This window comes from Amblyomma mixtum, chromosome 8 (genome assembly GCF_055824585.1).
Source record: "Amblyomma mixtum isolate Tamu chromosome 8, ASM5582458v1, whole genome shotgun sequence".
NCBI classification, from domain to species: domain Eukaryota; kingdom Metazoa; phylum Arthropoda; class Arachnida; order Ixodida; family Ixodidae; genus Amblyomma; species Amblyomma mixtum.
In genome coordinates, this window is record NC_143019.1 from 82,068,404 (window position 1) to 82,075,384 (window position 6,981).

General features: G+C 43.3%; 1 non-coding gene across 1 annotated transcript; it reads right to left on the reverse strand.

Moving 5' to 3' along the window:
- Positions 1-5,551: 5,551 nt before the first annotated feature.
- Positions 5,552-5,624, reverse strand: TRNAA-AGC (transfer RNA alanine (anticodon AGC)). Its single transcript has one exon. It is a non-coding gene; the product is annotated as a tRNA-Ala (tRNA).
- Between the last annotated feature and the right edge of the window lie 1,357 nt (positions 5,625-6,981).

Genomic DNA, 6,981 nt, shown 5'->3' on the forward strand with positions numbered 1-6,981 from the left:
GGAGGGTGTGGTAGGGGTGTGGTTGGAGGTGGGGCCATACAGGGGACCATACAGGGTCCTTGCATGTATCCCTTGAAAGTAAATTTCTTCTGAACGCAACTGCGCTCTCCAAGATGGCATTAATATTGTAAACGAGTAATCATTCTGCCTAATTTCAGAACGCTATTTTGCCACAATGGTGATGACGTCCCCAGTAGTTCATCATCTGTTTGCCGCATCAAAATGTGTTCCTTGCAGCTGTTTCTTCATTTCTAATATTTTACATTAAATAATCGTCGTCAATGATGTCTTCTCTTTCCCGCCATAAGATGGAACGAAGATGATTCCAAATTACTAAAATATTGTTTTGTCATGCTGTCGTCACGCCACATTTTTCTGTGCAGTTGCGAACTTGACTGTTGTAGCGGCAGTCCCCTCTCGCTACGACAGGGGACACACTTCTGCAGAAAATCCTATTGGTACCAAAAAATTTGTTTTGTCAGGTCTCGAAATATTAGAACAAATGTCTTGTAACAACAGAAAATTTTTTGTTGTGTTTCTCGGTAGGGTGTTCATTTGAGTCTGTTCATTAATGATTCATTATTCCAACAATAGCACTCGTTTTACTCTTCCTGAAACATAGCGTAGTTAATTTCACAGCGATATACTTCTTATGGTCCTATTCGTCCCAAGAATAATTTAAAACACTGACAATGAAAAAGGATGCATATGCCTTAACTTTGGTTATATAATATTTATGGGGTATAGAGCGCCCCACTGCCGACACGCCTGGACGAGGCCCTTTCGAACCCTGTCCCTACTCACTCGTAGGAGCACGATGGTGGTGCGCTCGCTTAGCATGCGAGAGGTACTGGGATCGGTACCCAGCACCTCCATGGAATTGTTTTTGTTCCTAATTTTGCGAAGTCGCTAGATTTGTAATCGCGAAATGAAATAAGAAAATATCTTTAACACCAGTTTGCCCTGAATAGTATAACGGCAACGGAATAAAGTATTACATCGAAATTACCTTGCTCCTAACATTAGATTAGTCGGTTATAGGTGGCAACGTTCTGAGAAAAACGAATTCACCAACGACTTTGGCTCGTAGTAAAAGTTTGTTTCACTGGGTGGACAAGGTTTACAATATAAATTTGCAGGCTAGGCTGTTGCCCCTTTTTTATTTCTAATATCCTACATATGATCATGATTTTTGGCATGTATAAACAATATACCAAATCCCAGTGACCACACCCCCAATAGCATTGACGCAGCCGACTGAAATGCAATTGCAGCACAAGCGAAAACGCGAAAATAAGGTTCTATAGTTAAGATAGTTAATCGTGCAGAATCTGGACCTCTTCGACTTCTCTTCTGGGGCCCGATGGCTGCCCTTCATTGTACTAATACTTCATAATAAAACGTGCATGAGTCGGAATTCTTCCACTTTTGAAATCTGGTTTGTGTACAGTCCAAGCGCTGGCTCATCTGTCGTGGATATACGCACGGTACGCAGCTGTGCGGTACCGGTTGCTCGGGGCAAGATTTATTTTATTTATTTATTTATTTATTTACAGAATACTGCAGACCCTAAGATGGGTCCAAGCAGGAGGGGCAAAAGCACAAAAAAGAGGCGCGGCAGATTACATAGCACAAAAGTAACATAACAGTAATAGAACATAGTAAAGAACAAGGGGAAAAACAACAACAACAACAACAACTCAGCAATTATCAATAAGTAATTTTGTTAATGGCAGGAATGCTGTTTACAACCTCAGGCGGGAGTTCATTCCATTGAGTTATTGCGTGAGGAAAAAGTGAGCATTCAAAAGCATTGGTTCTAGCGCTGTAAGGTGTTAGTGATTCCGTGTGACGATGTCGTGTTAGTCGCGTTGTGATCGGTTTAAGAAATAAATCTGGGCTCATGGAGAGTTTGTTATTTTTGAAGATCGACGCTATGTGACAGCAGAGAGTTTTAGCAAAGCGCAATCCGCTTACGTGGGGACGCAGCCTCGCCTGCGCAGTGTCAGCTATGCTCCCCGCATTTCAGAGTCACTGGAGCGATACTACCACACTTGGTCCTTCGGCGACACCTGCGCATACTGAATGCGCATGCGCAGTTGGCTCCATCCCCGATGGCAAGCGTAAGTGCCGCCAAAAAACGGAAGCGCGGGTCGGTAGCGGATAACGGAGTGCTTTATGCTTAAATTCCGTATTATATCCATATAGGTTGACGATGTAACAAAGAGCGGCTATTTTGAACCTTAAGTGAAGGTCGACTGTGTCATGACTTAGCCAATGACGACCACATTCGTCCTTATCTTTGCACTTTAACTCGTATTGCTTAATTTGTGCCTCATAAGCTTATGGCAGCGTTGCATGCTTTAAGATAATAGGCTTGGCAGTTCCGCAACGTATCTGCACCTTGAAAATTGAGCGTCACGTGTAAAATACGTGCAAATGTGAAATAGAAAAAAAAATTTCCAGCTGGATTAAAAACGTATTTAAATGAGTAACGTGCCGTGAAAACTTCTAATACTGACCAACCTAAGTGTTTTATTGGATCTCTCCTAGGTGTTACCTTTATTAATCTCTAGGGTATCCCGTCAAACATCTGAGAATATTCAAGCGTTAGGAACTCCAATCGATCATTGCGAATTGGATATTTGCATTTCGTTCTAACACTTATACTCTTATGCACTTCGAGTTTCAAATGAACACAGATATACTAAAAAAGCTGAACATCCAGAAGGGCACTTAAACGAATCGGTCTTTCTCGCGGGAAATGCTAAGCCATTGTAGAAGCTTGGGCGATTTACTGTTAAAAGAGCGCGAATGATACGATGACGCAGGGAAGAGACGTACACACGAGCGGTAAGCAAAATTGCTAAATGGCTGCTTCGTGCAGCACTATGTAGGCATAAAATTTTTAAGCACTGTTTTTTACGCGACAAGATATGTTTCAGAAGACACCACGTGATATCTTGTGCCATTTTTTTCGTACTTTATATGAGGATTAATCGGTGCGTTCATATAAGAGGTGGTAGCCAAGGTGGCCAAATCTTGTTCTGATGATAGGCTGCGTTATCGGTGCTGGTCAGCGAGATCAGGCTGCACCCAAGGTACGGTAATTCAATACCAGAACTGTAATTATTCAATTACAGGGTCAATTGGAGCGATATGGGAGATGTCGTCGTCCTTCAATTGACGTTGTTAGAATTCATTAGGATTTATTCCGACTTTAAACATAAATGTCTGGACACACGCAGGAACATTTGTTGTCTAGCCGATCAGGGAATTCTTACGTATATAAAAATGCAATCATGCCGTTTTCATAAATAAGAACTGTGCTCTAATCCGCAGTTTTATTAATCCGAACGATGTCTTTGTTGTTAAGGATTACCGGCTCATTCTTTAACAAAGGTAAATGCTCCAGCATGTGAAAATAAAGATGCATTCTAGAGGAAATGCCTTCTGCGCGTCATTGTTCGGCATTAGACCCGGAGCTGCAAGATTACTGCTATTCGATTTGTGCTCGACAATTTTGACGGGCGCATACCCTTAGTTTTCCTTTTCAAGATGCACTGCAGTTTCACAAGAATATTTTCCGAGTATCCTGCAGCATCTGTTTGTAATTACTTTACAGCACCTAAAAGAACTGATTTTATATTTGTTTTGCGAGCCCACACCACCCTGCATTAAGAAAATAAAATGCATCCATGGAGGTGCTGGGTATCGATCCCAGTACCTCTCGCATGCTAAGCGAGCGCTCTACCATCCGAGCTACACCGCCGGACGAGGAGCGTTGTGCCATGGGAACAAGCTTAAACCGGTAAATGAGATAGGATGGGCGAGGGTGGAAGAATGCGCGCTCACTCCGTCGTAACCGTTTCGGCAGCGAGCCCTATGGCCCGACAGGCCGCTCCGAGTCAAAGCGGGTTGTTGTATGCGTTTCCGGCTTAGGCATGTACCGTGGCCGGTAGCAGAGTGACAAGGGCAGACAGGAGTTGGCATGGCATTCATCAAGAACTGTTTTTACCCTCGGCGTTCTTTCGGGTTGCCCGATAGCACTTGCGATATGCAGCTTTAAAAGAGTTAGATGTTCGGATAGTTGGTTGTCCGACAAAGTATTAATCTTTTAGCGCAAACACGACACAGAAAGATAGAAGGACAAACACGGGCTGTTTGGAGGGCTAGGAGAGGGGGGGGGGGGGGATTGGTTGTTTTCTTTGTTTCTTTCTTTCTATGTCGTGTTTGCGCTAAAAAGATTATTACTTTGTCGATGTACGCCAAGCGGATCGTTCCATAGGCGTCGTGGTGGCAGGAATATAAGAAGGTTCACGAGGATTTTTTTGTTCTGGTTAGGTGACGTCTGTACTCTGTAGGAGCTGATCAGTATGAACAAAACGTCGCAAACTGCATTAAGTGGCGTGTAGCTTCTAAAGCTGGTTATTGAGTCATGTCTTAGCAGAACAGATCGATAAGAACGCACGATTGAACTTGTGTAGATGGATAATCGTTTGACTACCGGTCGTCCTCGTGGACAGCCTGGAAAAATAAAGACGGAAGACTTTAAACATATGCCGAAAGCACGGGAAATGGCAGAAAGTGAACTTCAATGTCCAGATCTTAAAATTGGAATGAGAAATTTCGGATTAAAGTTTGTGCGCAACTTTTATCATCCTAAAACTGGTATGTAGATAAGGAGAAATACATGAAGCATCCGTCTAATGTTTCAAATAGATGGGACCCAAGTTTAAACTTTTACGAACGTCTTTTTAGAGGTGATGCACTCCGTTATTTGTTCTTTCTCAGATCATCAGTGAGTGGAATTTTTGCCACCACATGTTGTTAATTTTGTGCCAAACGAAGCTTTTTTTTATGTTTCACGCGTTAAGTGCATGCTTTTTTTTTGTTTTGTGTATGCTAAAGTGGCCTCCCTACTTTAATGCTTATTAGCAATGCACCACCAAATTATAAAAAAATACATCAACAGCACTGCAGCTGACCGTCGTTTCTGTTTATGTTTTAGCAGATTTTATTAGGCCTTACACTTTTAACTGAGATCAAGGACAGTCGATTATGGAGGGTTCTCAATAGCTTCAGAGCTTAGCCCTCAACACCCAAGTATCCGGAAAAGCACCTGGGACAGAGAAATCAGAACTGTTAATAAGATATTCATTGATATATTCTGTATAATATTGTTTGTTTTTTTTAATGCGACATTCTGTCTATACCAGCCACAATGGCTCGGTGGTTTTGAAGCTCGGCCGCCGAGCCCTTGGTCGTCGGCTCGGATGCTATTCATAGAGTTCGCACTTCAATGGTGACGAAATGTTAAAAAAACAGCAATATGTTGGTTGACGCCACCGCAGGTTAAAGATCCCCATATCGTCGGAATTAACTTACACCTTAATCTGGACACGTGGGCGCCAACACCGGGCCTTGTTGGCTTCCACAGCTGACACCAGCCTGCATATGCATATATGAATCTGTAATGCAGAAGGGTACTTTCCCGATTAAAAAAAAGATCTCCGGGCCCTCCTGTAAGGTATTCGGAGTGCAAAAAGAATGGAGGTGCTGGGTATCAATCCCAGTACCTCTCGCATGCTAAGCGAGCGCTCTACCATCTGAGCTACACCCCCGACTGAGCACGCAATCGACTCGAGCGTAACTTAAACCGGTAATAAGATCGAACGGGGGAGGGAGGACATGCACTTTCTCCGTCGACCCCGTTTCGGATAACTTGGCAGCGCGCCGACGCAAAGTCTACCGGCGCGACAAGGAAGGACGGAGATTGTGTGTGTAGCTGGCTCCCATATGATACGTATGGCCAGTTCAAGAAGGGCAGAGGCCGTACGAGGTTTACATGAGTTGCTCTGCTAACGATTCGTTTTGCATTGAATCATTCAAATAACAAAGTGCTTCACAAACATCATACTGTCCGCAGTGGACAGCAGTTGAAGTGGCTTCTTCTACGCTGTCTGGTGATGGTCCATTTGTGGCAGGGTACTGACCTAAGCAGTCTAAACGCTGCACGTGACAAGGCGGTGACTTGTGGCTGCCAACAGCTTGCCGGCTCTCATCCACACGCGTGTCAGTGAGCTACACCTAATTTTTTATATATTGAAAAAAATTCTATTAACGTAATGTACAAAAGCAGTGATAAATGACACGGTTGATTTTAATTTCAGTAATACAGTAATATGGGATACAATCGAACAATAGTTCTGGTTAGACACAGAGAGGAATGACAATAAGGGTGTCGCTGTACACTGCGTCAGGACGATAAAATACCAAGAGAGAAAACAACACAGCATCCGGTACCATAGGACTGTGAGACCGCCGAACCCAAACAACGCATATAATGTGTTTTTGAATGCCTTCAGGAAACGAAGGCACGTGCTTAGGTTACCCGTCAATCGCGTTGACGGGGTGGGAAATTGAATTCTTAAGCAGAAAACATGAACGCTCCACGTATGCTCATCAACGGCAGACGAGAAGCTACCGCAAGCACACTGACGCCACCATTTATGTTGTGTTGATCAATTTTCTTTATCTCCTGAACTGTTCACATAAAATTAATTTCCCGCTTACTAAAATCAGTTGACAGTCTGCGCCCTGTCTGTACATGTGGTTTTACGTTTGTTGTTGTTCGTACGCATATGTAGCGCAGAATTAAGCTAAGCATAAAAAACCAACCAGCCTCATTTGCAACTTTACTGGCTATAATAGGCTTAACAAGATTACTGAGAGTAGTCGACAAGTTCTTTCTTTTTAGAGCCGAAAAATATATCAAAGTGCGGAAGTCTTTTATTCTCCAGAGACACTGCTCCACATGCACTCGCTAATCTTTCAGCTAGTTGCGAACTCCGCGGCATGATGGCCAACACGTTTCATCTTTGCTTTAGCGGTGGGTTCGAAAGTTTCACCGCGCTTTTCTGTCTGCGTAAATTTATTAAAAGGCATCTCGTCTAAAGCGCCCAAAGCTGAACCCTTTAC